The sequence below is a fragment of the Passer domesticus genome, chromosome 4 (genome assembly GCF_036417665.1).
Source record: "Passer domesticus isolate bPasDom1 chromosome 4, bPasDom1.hap1, whole genome shotgun sequence".
Classification (NCBI taxonomy): Eukaryota; Metazoa; Chordata; class Aves; order Passeriformes; family Passeridae; genus Passer; species Passer domesticus.
Genome location: NC_087477.1, coordinates 32,044,692 through 32,057,181, shown reverse-complemented (window position 1 = coordinate 32,057,181; position 12,490 = coordinate 32,044,692). Strand labels below are relative to the sequence as shown.

The 12,490-nt window shown below is 36.0% G+C and overlaps 1 protein-coding gene across 8 annotated transcripts in view; it reads right to left on the bottom strand.

Moving 5' to 3' along the window:
- The window catches only part of GRID2 (glutamate ionotropic receptor delta type subunit 2), an 809,145-nt gene extending 805,046 nt beyond the window's left edge, over window positions 1-4,099 (bottom strand). For all 8 annotated transcript variants that reach the window (XM_064416952.1, XM_064416954.1, XM_064416953.1 and 5 more), the window contains exon 1: window positions 3,868-4,099. The gene's annotated coding sequence lies outside the window, so the exon portion shown is untranslated. The remainder of the gene's footprint in view (window positions 1-3,867) is intronic.
- Window positions 4,100-12,490: the final 8,391 nt, after the last annotated feature.

The following is a 12,490-nucleotide window of genomic DNA, read 5'->3' as shown; positions in this document are numbered from 1 at the left end:
TCCCTCTGTGTTCCTGTGGGTTTACTACCTATTTGTTCAGCAACACTTGTACAGCAACTATTTAAGTTAGACTGGAATGACATGTATTTCAAAGAGGCCCTTAAACAAAGGGGGAGGGCAATTTTTAAACCTGGGATGGTTTTTGGTCTCGTTTAAAGAACAGTCCTGTTTTATGGAGGCAACCTCTTGGAAAGGCTTTAGAACCACATCAATGCATAGCTGAAGTATGAGTGAAAGAAATAATAAGTTTCTCCTGAAGTAGCCTGCCTAAAACACTGAAATTTTTATTTCTTAGAAGTAGAAAAATATTCCTCACTGGACAATTAACATTAAGGGCCAGCTGATTGTGTCCCCATACAAAGTTTAGCTCTAAATTACAGATAAAGAAAATAAGATTCAGCTTGCATTGCTAAGAGAAAAGCCACTTCTTGAGTCTCCTAGTGGTCAGCCTCCACTGTCCAAGTTTTTGGCTGATTTTGTAAACTAGCTACTGTAGAAGGCAACCCAAGTCCAGCCTTGGCAGAGTTTCCTGATATGTAGAAAGATTACATGACAAGGATTGTCAGTAGTGTAACTTCTGGAAAACAGGCTACAGAAGCAGTCTCTTGAGGGATTTCATATGGAAAGTACAAAGCAGTTAACACAGGCAGAAAACTTTCACTGAAAACCAGCAAGATATATAACTCCTCCTTAAGTGAAACATTTACTGGTTAATTGAACCTATCCTTCCCCAAGCCAGCACAGGAAGGCCATTTTAGTGCAAACCATCCAAAAGCTGATGGGAGCAGAGCCAGAAGCTCTCCAATTTCTGATTTCCAATTGACCACTGGATTAGCTGAACCATGACATCAGCCCTACTGTGGCTCACATTCTCCAGCAGATTAGAACACAATGCTTGGAATAGATTAATCTCTTAAAAAACCCATAAATACATCAGCTGTTGCCAGCAACCACGAGCATATAAAAAAGTGGAGAACTGAACAGACCAGAGTGCGCCACTGCTCCCAGAGTAACAGACAAGCCAAGCACTCCCTGCACCTTCCTTGGAAATGCCATAGCTAACAGCTTCCTTTCAACATTTATCTTACCAGCTCTACCAATACCAATTTATACAATCACACCTAAATGTGAGAATGCAGCATTCAGGGGGGGAAAGGATACTTGTTAGGGTGTTTTTTTTCTTTCAAGCATCAGTGTCCTGAAGGCACTATTTTTTTAAGCATTTCTGAACCATACACTGCAAATGTCTGCATTTTCTCAAGCCTTTAGTGCCTGTCATACACATGAGTCACAGAATGCTTTTTCAAGTACCCTTTACAGCAAAGGTTGCTGACAGGAGTGATGATTCCCCAATTATTAATCAGATAGCTACACCAAGGCCTCATGCAGCAAATTTAGGGATCTCACTAGCACTCAGTTCCCAGAGTTTTGATATGCCACTCCATTGCTTATCATTCACAAGCCTGGTTGTGTCTCTTTCCCTCTTTCAAACTAGTTTAAAAGGCCCTGCTAGCTCCTGTGGTAAAATCTTTTTCCCCTATAGAAAAAGTGCATCCCATCAGGTGTCAGCAGATCTTCACAAAGGAGTATGCCACAGAAGAGACCTAAGAAAATGTTATACCAATATATATGCACATTCTCTGAGGCTTTTTTCTGTTCTTCTAATCAAAACAGAAATAACAGTCAACAGAATATACCCCCAGGAATTGCCAAAGGAAAAAAATATCAGGAAGTTGCTGGGTCTGAGATTGCCTTTACTAAGTTGATATAAATGCTTATTAATATCAGCCTTAAATTTCCACATTATTGTACAATTAGAAGGTTAATTATATTTGAAAGGGTAGGACAAGAATGTTGAGTTTGAAAATGAATTTCTAATTAACTTATAATCACTTTTGAAATTGAGTATAACAGTCATTTACTCAAAGCTGTCCACTGTTAATTTAGACGTCCTAACGTATCACATCCAGCTTTTGGATGTTGCTCTGAAGGAGTTTAATCTTGATTTTGACTTTTATTGTTTCATGTCCTTATCTTGTATAGATCCATGGGCAGAGCTGTTAGGGCCAGCCAGACATTTGGCACAAGCAAACAAAGCAAACAGTCCAAGTGGGGAGTGGAGCAGGAAGAGAGTTGGGATTCCATGAAACAGTGGGGCAATTCAGCAAAACTGTCACTGAAACAAGATACCAGGCTTTTGAGTAGGAAATAGAGGTAGGATATCAGCAATGTAAGCAGCTGAAGTTAATATATAAAAACACCTATATCATTGGCAGAAAGCAACAAGGCGAGTAATCTCTGAGCAGCCAGTTCAGCCTTAATGGCAGTATCGAGTGTCACCTGGTCACTGAGGCAGCACTGCCTGTTGGAACTACTGGATGAAGTTCCTTATCAAGGCATAACCCGGGAGGGTTTTAGGGTTTGCCAGATTGTTGCAATGAGGTACACCAGACTTTAGTTCTGAATTTTTTTCTTTCTAGTCTGCCTTTTAGTTCAGGAACCTGAGAGCAATATCAGAGCTGCCCAAGTCCCATTGAACTTAATTTGGATGTGTGAAAACCTTTAAAAAGGACCCCAGTTACTCTGCATGGTGCCCTGCCTTTTCCATTCTAGCAGCTTTTCCACAGGTTATGAGTTAAAGACCTTCCTTTCACAGCAAAAGAAGATTTTCATTTTGCTTTCATTAATCCTGTTACGGGGTATAAGCCTTTTGAGAAATGATGTGGGTCAATATGTAGCAGTGCCACCTCCCAGTCCATACAAATTGCTTTATCACAGCAATATATTACAGTGCTATGGTTCCAAGACTCAGGCTCTTAATTTAACAGTTAGATTGCTCCCACTACATGTTACAGTTTTCTTATGCCTTTGCACATCAGACAAACAGTGACACTATTCACATGGGTGAATTAATACTGCATTTTGTGGACTTCTTCTTTAGCTTTATGGAGTGGTGTGTTACCATAGAAACTAATAAAATTGCTTGCTTCATATGCACTTCATCTGATGTTTCTCTAGTTCATACTTTTTTAAGTGTTGGTGCAGCTAAGACACTGAGGTGCCTTAGCTCCCCTTATTGTTAATGAAGTGGAATGCATAGAAAATCCCCCAGGTAAGTTCCTCTGTTGGAGTCAACACTTTCCTGTTTGCTCATAAGAGCTACTTTTCACTCCCTTTCCTCCTACTACAGGATCCCATCACACTATTTTTTCTTCCTATCTTCTTATCTAGTTTGGTCTGCTTAAAAACCTTAGAATCAAAGAGACATGGGAAGAATTGTACCTCTGCAGCAAGAAAGCAAAAAGGCTTCAAGAAGAGAAAATTTACAGTAGATTCACCTATAAAATTTTACATTAAATTTCATGTGTGTGTATGCCCTTAGGTTAGAAAGGGCCACAAATCTGGATGTTTTTCACACTTGGGTCTTAAAGATCAAGAGTCTTGGGCCTTAAGCTATTATAGTCTGAAAAAAAAAATGGCCAACACTAAATGCAGTAAGACAAAAGAAATAACTACCCCAAGATTACACACCAAGCTATCACACACACCTAGCAGAATTAGGAACACAGGTTCACACAACTTTAATTTCTAATCAGAGCTCTCTCCACTAAGCCATATTAACAAAAAAAAAAATTCACATTCACTTTAGTAGGCACCATTCAAGTTTCAAAATGAAAGTCAATTTAATAGAAGGAGAAATATAACAGGTGAGTAATGATAGATTGGCATGACTAATCAGCATAACAAAATAAGGGATTGAACAAAACCCAATATGATTTAACAGGTGCAAAACCACTGGAGTCCACAGCACAACCAACTCTGCTTAAATATTTTGGAACAGTAAACCATAGGAATGCATGGACTTACCAAAGCACTTCTTCAGATAGTTGCTTGTAGTATCTTTTGTACAGACAAGTCTTGAATTTGTGTATTTGAACAAAACAAAGAGCCTAAAGTAATATAATCTTAAGCCAACCTAAACATACAACAAAATATCCACATAAATAAGACTATCCTGCTCACAGGCCTTGACACTATCCTATCCCAAAATACACTGCCACTACCTTCTCCTGGGTGCTCCCACCCTAAACACCTGCTACTGTTGAGAGCAATAAACAGCTTTCCCCCCCACCCTTACCTTTTAAGGCCTGGTAATTATCTCATCACCTGATAATTAAATCAAGCACAGATGGAACTCAGTTCCTAATGTTCCCAGAGTCTTAAAGGGGTCAGGATAGTTAAGAGTAGAGATAGAAATTTATAAAAAAAGGGATACATGAAAAGAGGAAAAAAGTGAAGGGTAGAAGGAGGAATGGATTAAAATAACTGATGTAATTTGGAGCAGCATCTGCATCTAGCCAGTGCTGCAAGCAGGGCTGGAAAGCAGCAGCTTAGGGGTAGCTACTGGCTCCTTTGACACTGCTCTGTACTACATCATGGTGCTTACAACAACTTATTCACTATATGCAATATTTTTCTGGAAGATATTTAATGCTTAAAAGAAGTATTTCACATTTGTCATCAAGTGAAATCGAGCTCTGCTGATTATTTGTGTTCTTCCAACACTTGAAAAACCAGAGATCAATCTCCTTTAATTTCATATTAGTATTTTTTCAATCTGAAACTGTGTTTAAGGCTTAGCTCATTCTCTGATACACAGGTTTTCTAAAGCAACAACATTATTTTTTGAGATATTGCAACATAAAATATTATTAATTATAACACATACAAGCTAATTGAGGAATTACTTTGCTGTCTGATGAATATTGTTTCACTCTCAGTAATCAGTAGCTTTTGAGGTATTTTTGTGATAGGGAATAAATTCCTGTCCTGTCGTTTCATAAAAGAAGAGAACGTTTTAAAAGGAAGTAAGAAAGCATATATAATGTAACTATGAAAACATTTTCAGGCTCTTTAAAGCCCATCAAAGCAGAAAGACTAAGGTGTTTGTTATTTTGGACACACTCAAATTTCATAGAAGTGATGTTATGTAGAAAAGCTTCCTTAGCTCCCAAGCACTTTGCATAACCTGTGCTAATTTCAAAGAATCTTCCACTTTGCAGCTCTTGCATCTAATTTGACGTTTCTTTATCTTCATTTAGTAGAAGGCTGATAATACAATAATTTAAATTCACCGAAAAATATGAGATTAAAAACTTTTTTACTATTTCAGCTTTATTTTTCCTTAGAAGATTATGTATAAAGTCATAAAGTTAAATAACCTATTAAGCTTCATATTCCTGCCAGGGACCCAAACGCTACAAAGAATTCCTATAAACAGCACTGAAATGGAGCAGCTATTCAAGAGTGGATAGCAACAGGAAGAAACAGCTTAGAGTGGGACATATATTTTAAACAGTATTACTGAGAGTGTAGTAGGCACCTAAGTACTGTGAAATGAGCTGCAGCCATTTCTAGATGAAGAACTGGGAGCTGAGCTGAGGCTTTCAAAGCAGGCACTGAAAATTGTGCACTGGTAGTGATGCAAAAAAAACCCCAGACAAACCAAAACCAATAACCAGAATCCCCCCAAACAAATAAACCTCCTGGTCTGAGAATGCAGCCCGTTAGAATTATGAACATGCAGGGAAAAGCTGAAATGGAATTATGACACAATGAGCAATCACTTTGGTCTTCATGCTTCTTTTATTTATATACTACTGCTAGCGATGACAAATACTTCATAGCCTTACAAATGTGAAAGTCTGCTTGTTTCTTCTGTATTTGAATTAAAGTAATATTAATGACTTTGGCCTTTGAAGGTGAAGACATGTCATTTAGATATGCTATGGGGAAAATGAAGCAAAGTGGACAGGTGCTTTATAGCATCCTTAGTTGAAACCTAGGATGGACAACACAAAAATACACACAAATACAGTAAAAGCAAAAGAATATAGTGGAAGACATAGATGTCAAAGAGAAGAAAACCAAAAGTAAAGCCTAATTTAATTTATGGAAATTACTATTTTCACACTAAGGACAACTGAGAAGTGGAGTAGGGAATTGAGAAATGTTGTGTACGCAAAATTATTTGGACACTCAGGAAATAGTGTAATAAGGAATTTGCAAAATATCAAGACAGATTTTCTTTTTTTCCCTGCAAGACAGTAGAATTTTTGTATAGAATCTTTAGAATTTATAAAATGTTCTGCACAGGTGTTTGTACTTTATTATTAGCACAGTATCAAATATCTTCAACCTAGAGTTCTCATTATGCGATTAAAGAACCTCAAGGAAAAATTATACATCTCTTGATTGTGATAGATTGCTAACAGCATTAAGCTATAAAATAATTAGTATTTATTACAGTGCAATATGTATTTCCCAGAAAAAAGTATGAAGAAATGTCAAAGAAATATGAACTATTTCAAAGAAAAAACCAACACAGGCTCATCTTAGAACACAGGAGTTTTATTAACAAATAAAATTTCAGCAGCATGAAAAGAAAAAAAACCTGTAAGAGCCCTTTATGTTAATTTCAAATATGGAAATATATGAATGTGAACCTCTACAATAAGGTTTAAAGTTAAAAGTCTGTACAAATATTCAAAAGTCCATAAAACACAGAAGGAAAAATAATGTCAACCAAAATCAAGAACAAACAAATGACCATTAAATAATACCAACAGAATCCCACAGAACTGTTCTACAAACTTCCATAACCTTTCAGAGTAATCCGCAAGAATTATTTACCCAACAATCTGGTTTAAAAAAAAAAACCAACAGAATGCTGCTTAATATTCTTCAGACACAACAGTGTTCTCACCTAAAGGCTACATATCTGTTTTCAGTCACTGAATGAATGAATGACTGAATTTGAAACACTCAGATTCTTATTGCACAGGAGTTACAAAAACTCAAAACAATTTTAAAAAGAGCAGAAAATTTTTAAAAAATCAAAGGATGTGTGGTACTAAATAACAGTTAGGCTTATGACTTGGCAATTCTCAAATATTAGAAAGTATTTGCCTGTTAAATAAGAACGACTTTAACCAATTCATGGCTTTGTAGAGTAAAACCATTAAAATCACTAATGAACTTGTTTAATCAGAATTTAGATACATTTGACAGCTTTCTTTTCAGCCCATACCTTGAGGCAAATACCTTCACTATAGCAAATTCTGCTCCAAGTTGATTTTTAAGTGTGTTGTCTCTTAGCAAAAATATTCTCATTCATTTCCTTTTAAATCTATGTTGCCATCTAGATCAGCAAAGTGATCCTGCACTGACTGGAGTGTGTTCAGTGAAAAAGCTTTACCTTATCTGCCACACAACTTTAGTGCTCAACTCTCTTCAACAGTGCATTACATATACCTTACCTTCAAGTTCATACTTTCCCCCTTTTCTCATCTGTGTTATTCTTTTAAAGCCTCTAATTCAAGTAATCTCTATAGTATTGCCAATTCTATTTTAAAAATTAATTTCAATAGTGTATAATAAATAGCCTTGCCGTGTACTGTTATTAAAATTAAATGGGTGTTCAGTAGCACAGAATAGAAAATTCAATCTCTTATTAGTTATTAACTTTTTATAGTGGTCAGTAGTTTTAAAAAATATCATCCTGGACAGCAGGATACTCACAGACAAGTTCACAATGAGGAAATGATCAGATAAAATTTCCAATTTTAATACATGAAACAAAACACTTTTTTTCACAGAAAAATGCCCAAAGCTCTTTAATTGCCCTCAGCAGTACTAAAGAACATATTTTAAAAAATAGTCAGAGTTTTAATCAATTTTTTAAATTAAAATTTTAATTTTCCCCTAACCAGTTTAAAATTCACGTACACCAAGCTGTTTGTGGGGATGTTTGAATAAAGGTTTTCTCACAATATCCCTGTTCCTTTACTGGAAAGGAAAACCAAAACTGTGACCCTGTTAACCAAGTGCAGCTCTTGATGTAGGGTCAGGGTCATGACTCTCTTCAATGTTTTCTCCTTGTTACCCAACATAAGGGCATCACCACAGCTGCATGAAATAAAATTGCATAAAACTGCTTCAGATGGTTAGAGAAGACTGTACAAAGTGCAAGGCTTTAGAGACAGAATATTTTCATTTATTCTTTTTGTCTGAATTGTTTCTATGTTACAATGCAAATTGCACTGTTCCACTTATCCTTCAGATAAAGATAATACCCTGGTAATAAAAGGATGTAAATTCACTCAGATGCTGTATGATCAAATTATGGAAGTACCCTTAACCATACTTTGGAATGTTACGCAACCATTTTATCTCATTTCTTGTTATTCCAATAGATTTACTTCATAAATATACTGCTTCAGTGTTATTTCACAGCAAATGGCTCTGCACCACCAGCCCTGGAACGGAAAAAGAGCTATTAATCTGTCAGCCTTCACCCTTCCATTAGACTTTTCTGAGCAACAAAACATCTGTTCTCCTCCTACACAGATTTTTTTATATCCTGTTGATCCTCTTGCTTAAAACACATCAGACGAATCACTGATTAAAGATTTTGATTGCTTATATTCTCCTTGCGCTGTTGATCATCTCTCCACACATTCTGTAGAGCACGTACTAAAACATTTTATTTTTTTCACGCTCTTAACCATGGAAAACAAATAGATTTTCTTTAAAAAGAAATTAATGATTTGGCAAACAAAGCCTAATAGTATAGCTGGACAAGCAACTTTAGTATAAGTCTTTTCTACTTATGTGGAGTGTTTGAAAAGTAGTTATATTTAAATATAACTATATATAAAAATATATATATAGTTATATTTAATATATATATTTAATATATAAAAGTAAAAATACTTTTTATACATCATACCTTTCAAACAATAAACATGAATGACATTGTTTATGTCGGAAAAAATTATTTATTTGCATTAGCTTTTTAAAGAAGAGGGATTTGACTGTTTTATGGGACTGCTTACATGCTTAAATTTAAGTAGAGAATTCTGAAGCCTGTTGAAACCAAGTTTAGGATAGAAAAAAAATAAAAGTCCCTGTATAATTAATATGAAACCATTCTATAAAGTGCATTGACATAAAATGTAAAATTCAAAATAAATTAAAATTCTATTACTACTGTTGATACCCATATGCATTTTAAAACTACATTATTAGGGGCTTTTCAATGTGACAAAAAGCAGGGTCAAACCTGGAAATGTGTTTGTCTATGCAGGTGCGTAAGTCTGACAGTTTTTGGGTAGATGTAAAGCAGCTGTGACCTCAATTCACCAAGAGCCTACCCAGATGGGAAAGGGGCATTTTCTGTGAATGCACTGCTTGCTACCCCAACAGCACAGCAGTTCTAGGGGAAATTTTAAATTATGAGATATTTTAAATTTAAAAAAAAAAAAAATCCAGTGGAGCCTTCTCATAGCAGGAGCTACACTGTGGTACATCCTGTCTCACAGAGTCATTGCAATTCCATACCTAAGGGAAATGTTCCTGAAATCCAGAGAGACAGAAGGGGTCATGATGCAGAATATAAGGAGACGGTATTTGCCCACTAGAAAAATCTTCTCAGTGGCATGTTTTCTGTTCTACAACCTCTACGTGGATGCAGAAATAGATCTGATATTTGCCACCTCCATCAGATTCTCACAAATCCTTCATAGTTAAGATCACTCGGAGTAGGTTTTCCATCCCCAGGAAACACACAAACCTCCAGGTATTTTCTTGTTGCACTGTTTTCAGAGTAACAGAAATCTTCTGCAGAAATCCTCAACAGCCCTCCCTGTGTGTTTCAAGTACTGGATTGATGGCAAAAAACTCCCAGAACTATAGGTAATGATGAAGGCAACAAAACCAACAAATCCAAAAACACTTCACAGCTGTATAGAATGCAAGTGACAACTGTGGCTAGTGAGAATCACAGATTTATGGGAAACATATGCTGAAATTTTTTTTTCTTTTCCTTTTTTATTTTCTTTTCTTTAGATACAGGGAGATAAATTTTATTTTAAAATCAAAATTAACCACAAAATCTTCCCAAAATACCTCAATAAATAAGTTTCTTTTCTACTGTTTCAAATGACTTTGCAACAACTGAAGATCCTTGAAGAAGAAGATAATTAAATACAGATAGTTCTAGACTGAAAATACATTGCAAATCTCAAGCTCCTCAGGGAGGTTATTCAGTGTCTTTATACCGTGTGGAGTTAGGAGTTGAGTAAGCAAGCTCCAAACAGAGTTTACATGGTTAAAACCAGCACATGGCATTTTTATCTCAAAATAAAAACCCCAACAACCCAGCAAGGTATGTTCTGCAGCTGCTGAAGTTTCCATATTATTTTAAAAAGTGCCTTACATGGGAAATGTTAAAGTCAAGTCCATTTAAAGACATGGTGGTGGTCTGCACAATTTGAGGCTGTTCTCCTGAGGAATCTCTGTCAACTTCTTGCTGGCTGAAGAACACTAAGATACATTCTGGAAAGGATGCTGTCTGTTACTCCCAGGTGGGAGAAGACCTCCATAGATACTTTCAATGTACCTTCTCAGGCACTACAGGTACTGTAGTGCCTGCTTTGTCTCGAGCAAGCTTCAAAGAGCAAATTCTCCCTCCAAAAAAATTCATCAGAGTGAGAGTGGTAGAGGCCATAGAACATATTCAATTACTGCACTCAGATACATAAGTTCCCAATATCTTGACAAACTTAGCAACTTTACAAACATATGTGAGAAGACTCCCCTGTATTTTTTTCTCCAGGTATTTATTTAAAGATTTTGCATTTTGTTAGATGCTACTCTAGTTGATTTGTGAACTGTGTAGACGTACAAAGGAATTTGCAGGGTTTTTTTGCTTTTGAATGTGAAGGGGGAAAAGAAGTGCATTCACCATAGAGCATGATCTGATGTTTTTGTTAGGTCAAGTATTTTCATGTTTTTGTGACTCAGGAAAGATTTCCAGATTTAGAAAACTCCTGTGCATAAACTGAACCTAGCTGGATTAAAGGCCACAATCCCAATCATCAGGTGACTTAACTTGGTACAACCTAGTTGAAGTCAGTGTCATACTAGTCAAACCAGTGGAGATATGGCACAACTCTTAGGGTATGTAAAGTACACTACTGATTTGTAAACACTTTATTTTTATTAGGCTGAAGAGTGTACTGTGTATTTAACAGTATAAAGCGAATCAGCACAGACAGAAATCATTACTTCCAAACTGGCTTTCTGGAAAGGGAAAACCACTGATTTTTATTGGTAATGAACCTGTAATGACTAGAATGAACGTGTAGGACAAACATGAACGTTTTGGTAAGCTTTCAAATGCTTATCTAAACATCATTTGAGCATCTGAATCTGGATATACATCCTTTCACAATTTCCAGGATAAAAGCCACATAAGGAAAGTTCCTCTAACATTTGTGTGGAGGTGTGTGGAATAAAAACCAGTAAGAGTCTGGATTGAAGTAAAGGCATCTATTCTGGCTGTTTCATTTTACATAGAAGGGGCTGGAATGCCTGGAAAGGTGGCAGAAATTTCTGTTGCTGGATGCCTTCATATACTGCTAAATAGCCTAAATAGAGGAGAGCTTTGTAGCAAGGTTTGTTTTTCCAGTATGCACAAGCACACAGCTTGAGCTTTATCTACATGCACAAGTTATACAAAAACACTTTCCACTGCTCTGAAAGCCAAACATAAAACCAGTATTGGACAAATGTTTTCCTTCCATCTCAAGAATTTATCACCAGGGCTGGCCCTAGCATGTTATTGTATCTTATGAATATGCTCTAGTCAGGGTTGATAAGCACATTTCAGGTGTGGCTCTGGTAAATTATTAAAAAGATATTTAGGGGACAGATCTAAGGTTTCTTTTGCCAAGTGATTGCTCTAAAAAAGTGGGATGGACACTGCTTCAAGTGGAAACAGTTTTTCTTTGGGGACTTCCTCCTCCTTAAAATGCCCTCTATCACACTGAAAGACATCGCTTTGTTGTACAGAAAGAGAAAAAAAAAGAAGGGAAGAAAGGTACATCCATGGAAAAAATAATAAATGCCTTTCCCCCTGGTGTCATGTCTTTGGATATGTACAGACTTGGAGAAATGTATAAATCATTTTGTACATGGAACTCTTAAAAAACTAGATTTTTAGTACAAAGGAATCAATTCACTGCAAGAATGTCCACATGCTGTTGCTTTATGATTTCCTATATACACAAGAGGACCAAAGAAAGGACCTCTTTTACAGTTACTGCTGTACTGTACATTAACATGTGGCTAATACCCTTCTCTGGGTGAGATTTACACTTAGTATTACAAATAACATAACAATGCTGAAAATACTGATACAAAACAGCTTCAAGATGACATTTTAAAAATATTCCTCATATTTATTGAACTGTTTTTTTCCAGTTTTTTTTAAGTTTCAGCTCTATAAAAGATTCTCCAAGAAAATAGTAGCATTTGAAATGCTATTTTTGAAGTTCATAGATGGATTTTTTTAATAAAGTGTAATCCAAAAGTCCATTTTCCCAGGAAAAAAACAACTATAGATACAGTAATACAGTACATGACC